This window comes from Microtus oregoni, unplaced genomic scaffold, assembly GCF_018167655.1.
Source record: "Microtus oregoni isolate MIOR12 unplaced genomic scaffold, Mior012 000074F_009, whole genome shotgun sequence".
In the NCBI taxonomy this organism is placed as follows: Eukaryota; Metazoa; Chordata; class Mammalia; order Rodentia; family Cricetidae; genus Microtus; species Microtus oregoni.
In genome coordinates, this window is record NW_024543996.1 from 79,896 (window position 1) to 98,957 (window position 19,062).

Here is a 19,062-nt window from a genome sequence, read left to right on the forward strand (position 1 = left end):
AGATATCTGATATTCAGGATATCCGATATGTGACCCCTATGAAAGGGTGGTTTGATCCATTAAGGGGTTGCGACCCAAAGGTTGAGAACCACTGCCTTGGGTTAAAGCAAAGCTGTTGGTATATGCAAACTTTGAAAGGCAAGGGTTGAAATTATGGACTAGGAATTACACCTGACTTCTCAATTGAACTCAAAAGCCAGGAGGTCCTGGATAGACATTCTTCACACACTAAGAGACCACATATACAAGCCCAGATGACTACACCCAGCAAAGCTTTCAGTCACCATCGATGGAGAAAACAAGAGATTCCATGACAGAACCAGGTTTAAACAATATCTATCCACAAATCCAGCCCTACAGAAAGCACTAGAAGGAAAACTCCAACCTGAGAAAGTTAGCTGCACCCACAAAAACACATGCAATAGATAATCCGACACCACTAAATCCTAAACAAGGAAAACACATACACACACTATCACCTAAAAATAAGAGTAATTAACCATCACTGCTCATTAAGAGTCCTTTATATCAATGGTTTCAATCCACCTTTAAAAGGCACAGGCTAACAGAAAAACAGAATCCATCCTTCTGTTGCATGCAAGAAACAGTACTCAACTTCAAAGACAGACATTAACTCAGAGTAAAGGGTTGGGAAAAGTCTTTCCAATCAAATGGTCCTAAGAAGTAAGCTGGTGTAGCTATCATAATATCTAACAAAATATATTTCAAACTAAATGTAATCAAGAGATGAAGGACATTTCATATTCATCACAGGAAATATCCATCAAGATGAAGTCTCAATTCTGAACATCTATGCCTCAAATACAAGAGCACCCACATTTGTAAAAGAAACATTATTCAAACTTAAATTGCACATCAAACCCCACACACCAATAGTGGGAGACTTCCACACCTCACTCTTACCAAAGATCTGAGAGACAGAAAATTGACAGAAAAATAAGGGAACTAACAGATGTTATGACTCAAAAGGACTTAACAGACATCAATAGAATATCCCACCCAAACACAAAAGAATATTCCTTCTTCTCTAAAATTGATTACATACTCACTCACAAAGCAAATCTCAACAGATACAAAAAATTGGAATAACCATCAACAACTCAAATTACAGAAAGCCTATAAACTCACGAAAACTGAGTAATGCTCAACTGAATCACTTCTGGGTCAAGGAAGAAATAAAGAAAAAAAATGAAAGACATTCTAGAATTCAATGAAAATAAACGTACAACATACCCAAACTTATGGGACACTATGAAAGCAGTACTAAGAGGAAAATTCATAGCACTAAATGCCTACAAAAGAAAGTGGAGAAATCTCACACTAGCAACTTAACAACACAACTGAAAGCTCTAGAACAAAAGGAAGCAAACTCACCCAGGAGAAGTAGATGCCAGGAAATAATCAGACTCAGGGCTGAAATCAATAAAGTAGAACTCAAAGAGAGCAATACAAAGAATCAGTGAAGCAAAGAGTTGGTTCTTTGAGAAAATCAACAAGATAGACAACTACTTATCCAAATTAACCAAAAGGCAGGGAGAAAATATCCAAATTAACAAAATCAGAAACGAAAAGGAGGGCATAACAATAAACACTGAGGAAATCCAGAGAATCAACAGTTCATACTTCAAAATGAAAACTGATCAATATCCACCATATAAATCCACCATATAAACAAACTGAAAGTAATAAAAACCACATGATCATCTCATTAGATGCTGAGAAAGCCTTCGATAAAATCCAATACCATTCATGATAAAGGTCTCGGAGAGATCACGGATAAAAGGAACATACCTAAACATAATAAAAACAATTTACAGCAAGCCAACAGCCAATATCAAATTAAATTTAACTAAAATCAGGAACAAGACAAGGCTGTCCACTCTCTCCATATCTATTCAATATAGTACTCAAAGTTCTAGCTAGAGCAATACAACAACAAAAGGAGATCAAGGGAATACAAATTGGAAAGGAAGAAGTAAAACTTTAAATTTGAAGATGATATGATAGTATACATAAGTGACTCCAAAAATTCTACCCTAAAACTCCTACAGCTGATACACACTTCAGTGATGTTGCAGGATACCAGATCAACTCAAAAAAATCAGTAGCCCTCCTATACACAAATGATAAATAGGATGAAAGGAAATAAGGGAAACATCACTCTTTACAATAGCCACAAATAACAAAATATTCTGGGGTAACTCTAACCAAACAAGTAAAAGATCTGTATGTCAAGAACTTTAAATCTCTAAAGAAAGAAGTTGAAGATGTCAGAAAATGGAAAGATCTCCCATGTTCTTGGATAGGTAAGATCAACATAGTAAAAATGGCAATCTTACCAAAAGCAATCTACAGATTCAATGCAATACTTATTAAAATCTCAGCACAAATCTTCACGACCTTGGAAGAACAATACTAAATTTCATGTGGAAAATCAAAAAACCTAGGATAGATAAAAGGAACAGCTGAAGGCATCACCATCCCTGACTTCAAACTCTATTATAGAACAACAGTAATGAGAACAGCTTGGTGGAAGTGCAAACTTGAACAGCTACTTTGGAAATCAGTATGGTGGTTTCTCAGAAAATTAGGAATCAATCCACCTAAAGATTCAATGATACCACTCTTGGGCAAATAAACAAAGGATGCTCACTCATACCATAAGGACACTTACTCAACAATGTTCGTGGCAGCATTATTCATAATAACCAGAACCTGGAAACAACCTAGATTCCCCTCAGCTGAAGAATGGATAAAGAAAATGTGGTATGTTGACACAATGGTGTATTACTCAGCTGTTAAAAAAAACAATGATATCAGAAAATTTGCAGGCAAATGGATGGAACTAGGGAAAAAACCATTCTGAATGAGGTAACCCAGTCTCAGAAAGACAAATATCATATGTACCCACTTGTAAGTGGATACTATATGCAAAGCAAAGGATAACCAAACTACATACAGTCCACAGCTCCAGAGAAGCTAGGAAACAAAGAGGACCCTAAAAGGAATGTATGGATCGCTCTGGGAAGGGGAATTAGATGAGATCTTCTGGGTAACTGGGAGTGTGAAACGGTGGCAGAGGGGAGGGTATGGAGAATGAGAACATGAGGGAATAGGATGGTCGAGTTGGGGGAGGGACGGAATGGGAGAGCAATGAAGAAGATATCTTGATAGAGGGAGCCATTATGGGGTTAGGGAGAAACCTGGTGCTCAGCCTTGATGCATGGAGGAGGGGCTTGATCCTCCCTCCACTTAATGTGCCAGCTTTGTTGACTCCACATGGGAGCCCTTACCCTTTGGGAGGAGTGGATGGAGGTGAGCTGGGGTGTGGGAGAAGGGGGTGGGTGGGTGGGAGGGAGAACTATGGCTGGAATGTAATACAAACAAACAAACAAACAAAAAGAACAGTCACCTGGAAAAAATATGGACTAGTTTATGTACTTGCCTTCTTTGCTTCCACCTTCATCTTCCAGTAAACTTAACATCTGGAGATGATATGCTCTGCTGGATCTGTGCTTTGCTCACATCCCAGAGAAATAACTTTCCAGAAACAGATATTTTCACCTCCAAAATGTTTGCAGCTAAACTTCCCTAGACTTGCTGTGTCTCATTTTTTGTTCTTTTGTTGAACAGCTCTTCAGACTTTCTATCTATACTGAGCATTAACAACAACAACAACAACAACAACAACAAAAAACAGTGGAAGAAATGCATTCATTTAGCAATTACGGGAAATTTACCAAGGACGTCTTTCACTGCGCTACGGTCTCTTCTATTTGAGGAACCAGGGCACCTTTTATTCCCAGAAATTGCTTCATCTAAACAATTTATTCTTTTTGTTTTACCATAACTGGTATTTTTTTTAGCTCATTACATTCTCTCTTTAATTCAACATCCATTCCAGGTATACTTAACACCTGCTAGGTTCCACAAACTAACCAATTTAGATCCTGGGGAACATCAAGAAACAAAATGTACATGTCCTTGCACGCCTGTGTCACTTTGCTTTGATTGTTAGGAAATACAGGTCTACATTTGAGGCTCCACCCCTTTGACACATTATAAGACCAAATGAAATACAATACATTTCCGCTTTGAATTTGGCTACCCAAAATTCACTAATTTTAGTCGTCTCTTTATCTGATTTTTAAATTTTTTATTTCTTTCTAGATAACATGTACTCTTATTTTTTGTTAAGTCTCTCAAATTCTTCATGGGACAAAGTGGGATATAGATATTTAATAGCAAAATAACAAACATCCAAACAAACAAACACACGAACCAGTATGGAGAATCTTAACTGGTTTCTATATGAAATTCTAGAACTGGGAAATTGCCTGAACCCAAAGTGGTTTAGAATGCTCTGCCCCATTCTTCCGTTGAAGGGCATCTAGGTTGTTTCCAGGTTCTGGCTATTACAAACAATGCTGCCATGAACATAGTTGAGCATATACTTTTGTTGTATGATAGGGCCTCTCTTGGGTATATTCCCAAGAGTGGTATTGCTGGATCCAGGGGTAGGTTGATCCCGAATTTCCTGAGAAACCGAAACACTGCTTTCCAGAGTGGTTGCACAAGTTTGCATTCCCACCAGCAATGGGTGAGTGTACCCCTTTCTCCACAACCTCTCCAGCAAAGGCTATCATTGGTGTTTTTGATTTTAGCCATTCTGACAGGTGTAAGGTGGTATCTTAAAGTTGTCTTGATTTGCATTTCCCTGATCGCTAAGGAAGTTGAGCATGACCTTAAGTGGAAGAATGGATGAAGAAAGTATGGAATATATACATATTAGAGTATTACTCAGCAGTAAAAAACAAGGACTTCTTGAATTTTGCATACAAATGGATGGAAATAGAAAACACTATCCTGAGTGAGGTAAGCCAGACCCAAAAAGAGGAACATGGGATGTACTCACTCATATTTGGTTTCTAGCCATAAATAAAGGACATTGAGCCTATAATTCATGTTCCTAGAGAAGCTAAATAAGGTGAATCCAAAGACAAACACATAGGCATCCTCAGGAATATTAACCTTCATCAGGCGATGAAAGGAGACAGAGACAGAGACCCACACGGGAGCACCGGACAGAAATCTCAAGGTCCAAATCAGGAGCAGAAGGAGACGGAGCACGAGCAAGGAACTCAGGACCACGAGGGGTGCACCCACACACTAAGACAATGGGGATGTTCTATTGGGATCTCACCAAGGCCAGCTGGCCTAGGTCTGAAAAAGCATGGGATAAATCCAGACTAGCTGAACATAGCGGACAATGAGGAATACTGAGAACTCAAGAACAATTGCAGTGGGTTTTTGATCCTACTGCACGTACTGGCTTTGTGGGAGCCTAGGCAGTTTGAATGCTCACCTTAGGAGACCTGGATAGAGGTGGGCAGTCCTTGGGCTTCCCACAGGTCAGGGAACCCTGATTGCTCTTCGAGCAGATGAGGGGGGGGGACTTGATCGGGGGAGGGGGAGGGAAATGGGAAGCGGTTGTGGGGACGAGGCAGAAATTCTTAATAAATAAAAAAATTAAAATTAAAAAAAAAAAAAAAAAAAAAAAGAATGCTCTGCCCCATCACATGTACAGGCTCTATTTATACCCAGAGAAAAGGAAGTAGCGTGTAGAAAATAGAAGTGAAGTACAAAGACAGATGAACTGGTTATAGCTAGCTAGGCATTTGAACATCCTTTGAACAGTTGGCTGCTTGTGATGGACTGGAGCTTGGCTGCTGTAATTGGTGGAGACTCAGATATTTGTTACAAAGATACATTCCTAAGCTGGATCTTCAGTTTGTTTATGTGCTAAATTAAATTGTAGCTCCTTATATAAGGATGGCCACAGAGGCTTCCTCGCAGTAAATTTGGTTTGAGTCAACACAAACCGGAACAAAGCCAATACAGTCAGGCTATAAGGGAGCAAACCTTTTCCTAACATGCAAGCAGTGTACGATTCTGAAAAGAAATAGCTCACCCTATAATGCAATGCCTTTTTCTCATACCGGAATTTGCCGTTCACCTTGTTTGGTCAATTCTGACTTGGCACTTCAGGATGGACAGTACATTTGTTCTAACTTATCAATCAAGCAGCTTCTGGAAAAACTGATTGTACAGAATTATAGTTTTCAAATTTTCTCTACACAACAAGGACTCCTCTTTTTCTCCTGTCCTTGGTATCTAGCAGGGAAGAGAAATTCCTTCAACCAGATGACAGCTCTGGGAGATCCTACAAGTCAGTGGGCGTGGTGAAAAGAGAGGAATTTCTGCCTGAAAAACAGCCTCCAGGGCAAATCTCCCACCTGGTCCAGGTTTCCTGATAACTCATTCAAATAGAAGCTCCTGTTTTGTCTTTCTTTTCTTTTTTTTTCTCTAGCTTGTCTTGATCCAATTCATGGTTTTCTTCAGATGAATAAAATACTCCTGTATTTATAGTCGATGTTGTAAACCAGCCAGCCATGATATTTTTTTATATCATAAACAGCTGCTCTCAAATGGCAGAGAGTAAAAAAAAAGGGCAATTTGTATTTTTACAGCTAGACATGAAACAAGCTTCCAATAATTTGGAAAGCATGAACCGCCATTTGTGATTCTCAGGATGCTAATTTTTAAACGAGCCCCTAAAGATTGCTGGCACTCCAATTAATAAAGGCCTGAAAGGTAGTCCCATCGTAGCCACTTACTTGAAAACAGGACATTTCAGAGAATTAATTGATTTTAACTTCAATATGAAATATTGGCACTTGCGATGACACTAGGCAGCATTTATGACCTTTTTAACTAGGTTCTGTTCCCTGAAAAATGACAACTATGCTAAAGAAATACTTTCTTCCTCGCTGCCAGCTTCTCCCAATGAGAGCTTTTAGCAAAGGGCAGGAAAGTCCTGCCAATATATAACAAAAATTTACTGTCCTCACAATCATTTTCTAGTCTCGCCTCCCTGCTACAGGAACACAGAGCGTAGAATAGATGAAACTAATGTGCCTTGCTCAGCACCAAGGACATGTTATCACTCAACTCTTGTGACTGAGGGAGAAATTAGTCTGTGAGAAATACACAGAAGGAAAACGGTGTCATCTCAAACATGGCCCTTGGTTGTTTGCTGTTCTCATCGTTGTTATTCCAATTACCTATTAATAATGGCTGTCAGCACCTATTTTTTTTCCAATGGCACAGAAGTCAGAATTATTTTAATATTCGGAGGGTTCTGAAAGATAGATGCAAACCTTTGAGTTGGAAAGCACTTAGATGGGAAATATTTTTGTATTCCTTCCATGGCACTGAATACTCCTGCCTGTCTAAAGTACCAGCATGCATTAGACTCGCATGCATGTAAACACATGGCCTTGAAGTATAGCTATGAATGTGGCTCGACATAAAATTATGAACTTACTTAAAGCATAATGAAGCCTATTTTGGGTGTTATTTTGTAACTGTATTAGGTGGTTCTCAAGCTTAACCTCTGTAGATGACAGTGTGGTGCGGTTACAATGCCAAAAGGTTGGACATGCCTGCAAGAATGTGTGTCCAGGTTCTTGAATTGAGAAAAGAAAAGAGCCAGAGCCAGAAAGAGCTTAACTGGAATGAAAAGCATTTTCCTGGACTTTGCTCTCCTGAGTTAATCAGGCTCAGAATAAGAAGCTTAAGGAGCATGTTGAGATTGAGAGGGGTGTTCTTTGGTCGTTTAAGTCTTTCTAGCCAGGCTGTATCCAGAGGAGTGCTTTCTGGTTTCTGGTCCAGGAGCATTGCAATCTGCATCAAAATAACTGGCTGCCATTCCTATGAGGAACTTTAATGATCCAACAGTAAACAGCAGGATGTATGGACCTAGATTTCTCTGCATTAGTGGTTTTGAAATTACAGTTACAGTTCAGGAAGTTTTTCTTACAAATTTTAGCTATTAGATTTGTTGTAAGGAAAAGGAACAGCAAGAGCTCACTTACCTATTTCAAAGAACCCCAGCTTTTCCATTTCTCTCATTTAAATCCATGAGGAAAATAATTTGTATGGGAGGAGGACCAGAAAAAGAAGTATATTTTCTTCTAATAAGCATACACTTTTAAAATGTAGCCCAAGTTTTCCTTTTACTTCCCATTGCTTGGGGCCTAAGAACCACCAACAGCTTAGTATTGGCACTCCTAAGCCCTTGCCTCTGCCATCACACCATTTATTATGTTGCAGATTTCCATAACTTCCTGTAACTCATGTCCCAGGTACAATGAGGGCATACTCAGACTTCCTGCAAAGAAGGCTCATGCAGAAGTGAATGGCAATGCTCTAATGATGGGTAGTGTGGCATCTACCCTGGGTCGGGCATTATCACCAGTGTGATTAAAGCTTCTACCTATATTCTATAAGGTGACTATAATCCTCTCTCTTTAGAGATGAGGAAACAGGCTCAAGGGTCTTCAGTTCAACACTTTCTATAGTTTGGATCTAAGTATACAGACCTCTTAACCTATGGTCTTTCCTGTTATGCCAAACTTCTTTTTGTTCCAGACAAATAATATAATTTCCCATTTTGCAGATGGCAGCGCAAAGGCTATAATGATATTTAAATTTTGAGACAACCACAGTTATCGTTTTCATGTTGGTAACCCTGAAAATAAAATATGTTCACAGCACCAAAGCAAGACATAAACAGCGACTCAAGGAAGACAATCTTGCAGAACTTTTTATATAAGCTCCAATTTAACTGTTGTTCTTATCAAAACTAACCCATGTAAGGTTTAAAAAAAGATACTTGAAGAATTTCAAGTACCATAAAATGTCTCTATGGTTTCCACTATCTTTTCTTTCATGTCTTACTCTGCCTCAAGGATATGTGCTATTTAGTAAAAATTTCTCAGAGACTCAACAGTACCTGCTCTCAATTTGATGTGATGTACTTACAGAACTGGGAAAAATCTATCCATGTTTCACCCATATATTTTAGCATTCTCAAAAGGAAATTGCTATCCTCCAATAAAGCTTCCCAGAAGCAAAGTTCTCAAAACCCATCTTGTGCTTCTCATAAAGAATGGTTTGAACAGATGTTTCTTTGGGATGGCGAGCTTCTTCCCAGTGTGGTATTGCCAATGCAGTTATGGGATGCTGCTCATCGGTACCCTGAAACCACTCTTTCCCCTATTTTGTAACACTAGCTCATTACTGCAATTGCCTTACAGTTATGGCAGCTATGAGGGGTCCTGATTTCCCTCTTGTGCTGTACAGGCATGGCATCATGGCACACAGTGTAGGTAATTTGCCTCAAGAGATGTGTTTCTATGCCATTCGCAGGATCATAGCAAGGAGAGTGGATTTCCACCAAGTAGTCTTCAAGGAAGATACCTCTGATCGCCCAGAGTGAACTGGATAAGGCTAAGAACACCTTTTCTTTCACTTGGACAAATATGTCTTGGAATGTCCCCATATTTCTACATACCTTGTAAGAAATTTGAGGGCAGGGCAAAAGAAGATAATGGGGAACGCTAATTGCTGGTCCCCCAAATCGAAGTTTTCTCTCTTCCTTAGAAATAAAGTTAGGCCAGACATGGTGAGCTCCTCCCGACATGGTCTTGCATTTGCACGCATCTGTACAGCGACACTGCCTTAATTCTAACTTCCTGACTGCATACATCTTCTAGTATTCCTTGCAGTCGTTTGCGGCCATGTCCTCACTGTGCCCTAGAGTCTAGACGATGCTTCTCAAATCACCAGCAACACCTGAGAGCTGTAAGAAATGTAAACTTCTCTATTGAATCATAAAGTGGGAGTGGAGCTGGCAGTCTATTTAAAAAGCCCTCCAGGAGATCCCCCATGCACATAGATACTCCAGAAAGTAGGATGTGAGTAGAAATAAGGCATAGCCCTGCTGTGTTAGCTTTAAAGATATTGCATCTACTTCTCTGGGGCTTTTTGTTTGCTTACTTTTAAGCTAGGGTCAGACAAGGTCTCAGTCTATAAGTTCAATATTGGAATAGATGGTGATAATACTTTAAGGCCAAGTTTTTAATGTCAGTGTGATGAAATAAAAGAATCTTTCTACAGAATTCAATTTTGAATGCATGAGGAAAATGCATAACTTTACAAAGAAAAAACCACTTGTACTATTTAAAAATAATATTTTGAAAAACTTGATGAGTGTGATGGTACACACTTGAAATTCTAGCTACTCAGGAGGCTGAGACAGGAGAGTCACAAGTTTGAGGCAAGTTAGTGAGACTCTGTCTCAAAACAAAAATTAATATTAAAAGGGCTGACTTTGCAGCCCTAATGGTAGGACAACTGTTTAACATTTTGTTACATGTTAAACATTAGTCCACAGTGTTACCAAAACAAAAACAAAAACCAAGAATGAAAACCAAAACAAAATAAAAAATCTCAAACCTGTGATTTGTAATTATGTAATGTATTTACTACAAGATCTGTTGAGTAGCGTGAGTTCCACAAATTCATGACATATAAAAACCATAACATAATATGGAAAAATGTGTGATTTATATTGGTGACAAATTTCCAGATATTGGTAATACAACTGTGAGTTATACATTTGTAATGCAAAGAAATACTAAATTTCAGTTAGGTACTGTAGTCAACTGAGAGAGAGAGATGTTCAAGTCCAAATCCCTGAACCATGCCTTTTGCTTTATGTGGTAAAAGGCATCTTTTTTATACAGAGATGCTAAAGTTAGATATGGAGATGTGGCGATTACCTTGGATCATCCACTAAGGCGGAGCCTAAGTGTAATTGCAAGGGTTCTCCTATATTAAAGACTGGGGAAGTTTGAATGACAGGTGAGGATTTGAGGATGTGATGATGGAAAAGGCAAGGAAGAATATTCTCCCCTAAGGCTTCTGGAAAGAACACAGCTCTCATGCCTTCCATTTAATCAGGTTAACAGTCCATGAAAACGACAAGAGAACATTTTTTTTTCCTGGTTCAGTGAGATGGCTCAGTAAATGGGAACACTTGTGTCTAAGTCAGAGGACCTGAGTTCCATCCCTAGAAGCCACATGGTAGGAAGAGAAAACTGACTCTCATAGGTTGTTTTTTGACCCCCTTCCATACACAGGACACACATGTACCCTTCTACATTATTGAATTCAAAAAGAAAAGATTCTTAAAATGCTGTGTGGAGTAGCCATTAAAAAGTGCTAATTACTCACATTAGTGGCAGGTTTTGTCAGACTGAAGTAAATATGATAGAAACACCCAAAGTTCATATAATTGTGCAGAAGCAAAGAAACAAAGAAAGTACATACTCTTAATTGTATGTTTTGTTATGGAAATGGCTGAATTAGTTACAGAGATAGAAATATGTAAATTCTTATTATAAGTTGATTATAATCTAATTACAACGTTGATTCATGTCTTACCCATTTTTTCTCGAATGTAATTTTAATTTTGAAACCTCTACCAATGCCTAAAAATCAATATATTTTTATGTCTGTGTCTCTGTGTGTGCAGATGAGTGAGCAAGTGTTTGTTTGTGTGAGTGTGCGTGTGCATGTGTGCATTGGGGAAAGGGGAAGGATAACCTTGGGTGCCATTCTTCAGCATCTGTCTACTTTGTTTTATTTATTTATTTCTTTGGAGAAAAGGTCTCTTACTAGACTGATCCTTTTGAAACAGACTAAGCTGGCTAGCCAACATCGGGGACCCACTTGTCTTCACCTCTCTAGTGCTGAGATTAGCTGTATACACTAGCATGCCTGGCTTTTAAGATACAGGTTCTTAGGGTCAGACTCAGATTCCTATGCTTACATGACAAGCATTGTACTGGCTGAACTATTCACCCAACCCCATCACCTGCATCTTTAGATATCAGTATTTTATGTCTCAAAAAAGTAATTTTAAAAGTAATGCTGCATATCATGACAATGAAGAATGAATAATACATGTAGGCATAAATTTACCAAAAATGTACAAAAGTCTATGAAATAGATGATTATAAAACTTTTGAGAAATGTTAAAGACTACCTACATAAGCCAAGTATTTGATTATCACTATGTTCTCAGGTGAGAAGATTCTATATATTAAGAGACTACTAGTTCACAAATTGATCTGGAAGTTTAATACAATTCCTACCATCTGTTTCTAAAATATATTTAAAAACACCATCTATATATGCTCAAGGATAGATATGATTTCCAAAGATGTGAAATGAGGTAGAAAAATTTGGAGTGCCATATAAGATGGCTTATTATATAATAAAAATTAAGGCAACATGTTCTTCAGAAAGGACTAAGCAAGGGACAGAATTAGATCCCAAACATAAACTCACACATGCAAGAAAACTTGATATATGACTGTTAAAATTTCAAACTGATAATGTAAAACATGAACTGTTCAGTGTCAGGTCCTGAGCTAATTGTCTATCTTTAGGAGAAAGAATGGAAATGAATTTCTTACCATAACATGCCAAACAATCAAAACCTTTGCTTTTTTTGTACACAAAAGCCCATTCTATAGGGATTAAAAGTTTTAATTATTAAAGACAAAATTTTTAAACATTCAGAAAAAATATTGACAACAGGTAGGGAACATTTAATGAGTAAGACACAAGAAGTTGAAATTTCAATAAAAAGATTAGCATTGTTCAGTGTCATGAAATTCTAAGATGCTTAGAGTGTCACTATGGAAGGTCAACACTGATAGTGACAAATGCCAACTACTCTGAGCATCCGCCTGTGGCGGGCCACTTTGCAGTCAGTCTCTTTGAAAGTATCCTGTGGTTTTCTTCTTAATGCCTTGCCTCCCATTTTCCATTTATTACATTTTACTTCCAGGAGTCCTGACCTAAAATAAAATAGGACACCGTGTAGTTAAAATAAAGAGAAAATCATGTGGCAATAAAAAACAATGAAGCACACACTATGGCTCAATTCGGGAGATTTTTGGCTTTTTATGGGATAAAGAATCATTAACAATTTAATCTCCGCACAGAGCTCTCTGACTAAGTCATTACGAGAACAATTAGACTAGAAGAAGCTTTTTAACCTCAACACTATTGACATTTAGGATTAGATCTTTCTTCATAGTGGATGCTGCCCTGTGCACTGCGGACTGTTTATCAGTGTCTTCGGTTGCCACCCATTGGATAGATGTTAGCAATTCCACTCCCCCCTGCCAAGTGTCACTGAAGAGGACAGAATCACTCCCACTTGAGTACCACTGAATGGGGTGTTGTGACACACTCAGTGGCAGCATATGCATAGGAAACACATCGCATGTCTAGTTTGTATTTCCGTCTGTGCTTTTTACCTGCTTTTATGTCTGTGTCTACATGCATACCTGGTGCCTGAGAAGGCCAGAAGAGGGATTTAGATCCCCTGGGACTTGAGATACAGACAATTGTGAAGGGACTTGGAATCAAATGCAGGTCCTCTGGAAGAGCAGCCAGAGCTTTTTAACTGCTGAATGATTTCTTCAGCCCTTCATATTTCCTTGGTATTTTTCAATTACTCATTTATTCCTTCAGTATTTATTAAGTCACATACTATAAGAAGTAAATGGTACACCTGTAAGAATGGCCGAGATCAAAAACACTGATAACTTATGCTGGAGAGGTTGTGGGGTAAAGGGAACACTTCTGCATTGCTGGTGGGAATGCAAGCTGGTACAACCCCTTTGGATGTCAGTGTGGCGATTTCTCAGAAAATTAGGAAAAAGCCTTCCTCAAGACCCAGTAATACCACTCTTGGATATATATCCAAAGGATACTCAATTGTGCCACAAGGACATGTGCTCAACTATGTTCATAGCAACTTTGTTTGTCATAGCCAGAACCTGGAAACAACCTAAATGCCCCTCAACTGAAGAATGGATAAGGAAAATGTGGTATATTTACACAGTGGAGTACTACACAGAAGAAAAAAATAACATCTTGAATTTTGCAGATGGAGCTAGAAAACATCATTTTAAGTTTTCTCTTTTTTATTATTGGTATATATTTATTGTCCACAGTACTGGGTTTCACAAGGACATTTTCATACAAATATATTACATAATTTGGTCAAATTTCCTGACCTATCCCTCCATCTTTCCCTTTTTTGTTCTTCATTGCTTATCCATTCATTAGCAGAGACATCAGTTCAGTTTGTAGTCACAATTCTGCACTTCTTTAGCTTCAAATTTTCTCAAAGAGAAATAGTAGTTTAGGATTCAAGAAGATTCAGGAATGCATTAGTGACCACTTGTAGGTTTAACTGACCTTGAAACAGGTCATTAATGCCTTGCATGACGCAGGGATCATACAGTTTCTCAGAAGTTGTTGGATTTGGCTTGGAAGGATCTTCCAGCTATGTAAACTAAATGGCTGCTATAATTAATTAAATCATAACCTGAGTTGAGAGGATATGCCAAGAGCAAGAATTAACCTGTATTAAAAATTTAGGAAAATGTTAATACACTCACTTATGTATCTGCAGATATTTTCCCTACTCGCATGCAAGAAAGATTTTTAACCTCTATGTACACGCTAAGGGTAGGCTGTAGACTTTATCAAAACCTTTGGATGTTCATTTTCTTTGCTTAGTCATTTTAAAGACTCTCCTCTAATGGTTCATGATTTGCTCTTTCTCTATCATTGATCATATTTTTAAACTGTGCATTTACAAGGAATAAAAAGAAAACCTCCCAATTTGCGGTGCAATCGTGTACGAGGAGTGTATTTTGGTCCCTGCGGCTGAGTCAAAGGCTCAGAGCAGGGATGCTGTTGCCATGGAGATAGAGATATTGAGCTGGCTTCATCACCTTTGCCCTGCTATTTAAAATCGTATGCACAGCAGAGCTCTGGCAGACACAGGGTTTTCTCTGGTAAGTCAACTACCTCCTCCCCTTTTTCTCTTTTAAAAACAACAACTTGGCAGATTAATGCCATTTTCATTTATGACTGTTATAAAACGTAATGTAAATATCCTCTTGCACAGAATGAGTGAGCAGCTCTTTGTGTTGTCTCATTCCAGCATGAAATTGAAATTCCTTGAGAGTTTGCCAAAACCAGTTCCCTTAATGGGTTCTACCCTTTCTCATGGCTTTCTGAGATTATCAGGGCAGTATGCAGAGAACATAGCGAGGCCAGGTATATTATAGGAAGAGATGAGAGCTGATCGATAGAAAAGTTAGTCACAGGCTTTAAAATGTTATTTAAATAGACTCCTCTGTGTTTGGGGGAAATAGGCCATTCACATCCACTCCTGGTGAATGAATGGGCTGATGCTTCTCTTTTGGGTGAAACATAGCAATATGGAAGCTTTTTAAATGCTTTTGCCCCACCAATATTGATTTTAGCAGTGTAGTTCAAAAGAACAACTATTAATACAAACAAAAATTTCACTGGTACTAGTCATAATGGTGGAAACTAATAACAATTGGTTCGTAAGTATATACACGAAGAAGAATGTTTGAATAGATTTTACTACAATGGAATACTAGACAGCCTTAATAAATGATAAGTAAGAATTTCATGATCACAAAGATAGTCAAGTAATACTACTTAACAATAAAAAACACAATTTGTTCATTTATTTATTTTTATTTTATTTGCAGCGGTGTTTTACCTGCATGTGTGTCTTGTGACAGTGTCAGATCCCCTGGAACTGGAGTTACAGACAGTTGTGAACTGCCATGTGGGTGCTGGGAATCGAACCCGGGTCCTCTGGAAGAGCAGCCAGTGCTCTTAACTGCTGAGCTGTCTCTCCAGCCCCAAAGTTACAAGTTTTAAGTGCAGTAATGTATGAGACAAAGTGTATGGAACATTTATTTCATACAACAATTATGGAAGCATGCACACACTTGTACATGTGGAAAAACTGCAAGATTATGTACACAATTTTGGTTCTTCAGTACTGATTTTTAATTTATTCATTTTGTTAGTTTCATGTTTTATAGAGACCCTCTATTATTTGTACAATTTTAAAGGCTGCTGATGAAAATTCAGCTCATACTTGTTAAAATTAAAAGTCCCAGAAGATTTTCCTAAAGAAAATTAATGCCCTCAGAATCCTAAGACCTAGTCATGACCTGTCCTCAGATACATCTTTAAGACATTTTTGTCATTTCATTCTTTTAGACACCACCAAACACAGCCTGTTAAGTCTAGCCAAAGATATTGCACCTACTGATATTTTTAGGTAAATCATGTCTAAAATAGACCCCCAAAACGCAAGGTTCAACCCATCCATTACCATCACCTTAGCCAGAAATCCGGACTTCCTAGGGAATGGAATCCACAGAGGGGAGGCACCAGCTGCCACTGAGAGAGCAGAGATGTGGTGTAGATGAAGGGATTTAATAGTCCCGTTGCTGCCCTCTCGGGGTCCTGCCACTGGGGATAGAGGGATGGCGGTGGGGAAATAAACCTGGAGCAAACCATAAATAAACTTACAGATGCAGTGTGATTACAACTCTCCATGTGTTTGGGTTCTCTCTTTCTCTCACCTCTCAGTCTCTGTTCCTTTGTGTCTCTTTCTGTCTTTCTCTCTGTCTCTGTTGTCTCTCAGTCTGTCTGTTTTTCTGTCTGTCTATGTATGTGTGTCTGTCTGCCTCTCTTTCACACACATACACACAAGTACACACATATGTACACACACACACACACACACACACACACACACACACACACACTGGCATCTTTTCCAGTAAGGCAGGGAGATGAGTATTCTTCCATCACATGTCTTTATTTTGTTTTATATATATTTATATATATTTAGTAAAATGCATGAATAATTGAGATACAACCTCAGTTACATGTCACTCAAGTGACACTCCCCACTCCCTAACCTCAAAACTTGCTCTTAATATCATCCAAAACAAGGTGAATCATATAAGTTAGTACAAGCACCGGGCATCTTGAAGGATATTTCTACAGACCTCCTATCTAAAATGGACACCTTTTTAAATACAGACACTTTGAAATTATCTGGTAGCACTTTCTATTTCCCCCTCCCCACTCCAGGCACACAACCTTCATTATTTGAGAGACAGAGATGCCGAGGTCCCTATGCTTGCCTAGGCTTTGCTCTTAGCTTTTTTATCAACTTGACTTCTTAATAGTAGGCAAGAGGTGGGAAGACAGGCAGACAAAAAAAAAATAAAAAATAAAAGCTAAGACAAAAGTCCTTACTCAAGCTGCCATTTAGAGGCTTTGAAATGGTAGTCTTCAATTACAAGAGTGGTATTTTTCTGAGATTTTGTTTTTAAGAAACAGTATTGGGCAAAAGGAATACAATGGAAAAGTTCTGAAATAAAGAGCTATAACAAAGATGAGGCAAGATATTCCCACACTAAGCAGAAGTGAGACTATTATTTTTAATTTTCCCAATATTGCTTTCTATGAAATTGATTAAATTTGTATGCCATGCCCCCTCAAAATCCATCATTTAAACCGTAACCCACCATGTGATTATACTACGAAGTGAGGCCTTTAGGAGTGATTAAGTCCTAGAAGTGGAGCCCTTATGACTATGATTGTTGTACTTCAAAAGCTCTTCTTAGGAGTTTTTGTGCCCACATTCTGCCATGTGGATACATCGTAAAAAGTTAGTTGTCTTCAACTTGAAACAGAGCCCTCTCTAGAACCAGGCCATGCTGGCACTTTTTTTCTGATACTTTCAGATTCCAGAAATGAGAGAAATAAATTTCTTGTATATAAGTCACCAAGTCTCTTTTGTTATAGCTGCCTGAATCAACACTTGACACTTGCATTAGTCTGTTTGGTGTTGCTATAACAGCATACCTGAAGTTGAGTTTGTTATAAATAAAAGAAGTTTATTTAGTTCACATTTATGATATCTTAAGAGCATGATGTTGGTGTTATGGTAAAGGGTCAGGGTCTGTATCACAGCCTTGGTAGAAAAATGAATGGACAAGGAAGCTGGGCAGTGGTGGCACACACCTTTAATCCCAGCACTCGGGAGGCAGAGGCCGGCAGATCTCTGTGAGTTTGAGGCCAGCCTGGTCTACAAGAGCTAGTTCCAGGACAGGCTCCAAAGCTACAGAGGAACCCTGTCTCAAAAAACAAAACAAAACAAAATAAAACTTCATACAAAGAGGATAAAATTAGAGGTGACTTCACTTTGTAGCAACCACCTAATGAAAATCTAGCAGGCATTCAAGACCAGCATCTATTCTGTCTGAAGGTGATGTATCTGTCATTTTTTAAGGAAACATAAGGTCCTAGGTCCCACTTTTTAAAGTTCTATCACCCCAGTATTACCCCATTTATAAAAAACTTGCAAGTTTGGAAGAAATTCTTAAGGAAACCATCTAGGGTAGGAGATATGCTTTATCCATATCTAAATCCTAGTAGTATCCTATGTATACTGTTATTCTCTTCTGTAAAATATAAATAAAACCACAAACAACCCCTTAGGTGGGCGTGATAACTCACATCTGCAATCCTATCACTTGGAAGGCTGAGGGAAGAAGATTGCCATGAGTTTTAGGCAAGCCTGAACTACATAGCAATTACCTGCCCTACCTGTAGGGCTGTTCTGAGGACTAAATGGATCCATGTGTAAAAGCTTTTAAAGGGGCATGGCATATGCTCACTTTTGAGCAATAATTATTGTGGCCTTTGTTATTGAGCATCCTTCACTACCAGGCACCTCACAGATTTTTATTTAAAATAGTTGCATCGTTTGATTTCCTGCATCATTCCATTGTGTGAACACATTCTGTTTATCCATTTGCTTGGGAATAGACAACATGAGTTCTTTGTGGTTTGTGGTTATTCTTAGTGAAGCTGCCGTGAACCTAATTGTAGTTATCCTTTGCGGATCACATGCACACAAACTTCTCTTGTCTACCTACCTAATTGCTAGACCATTGCTCGGCTTTACTGGATTATTCTGAAGGTTCTTCCCAAAGTATTGTCAATACTTATTGACTAAGCATCTATTTTGCACGACACACTGCACCAGTTAGATTCTGAAGGCAAAAGTAAGCAAAGCATTGTTTCTTACCCTACTGAGTTACAAAATCTACCCTTTCTGAGTAGTACTTGAAGCATTTGAAATTTTACTGCCCCCTTTTAAGCTCTCAGCAGGGCAGTGTGAGAGTA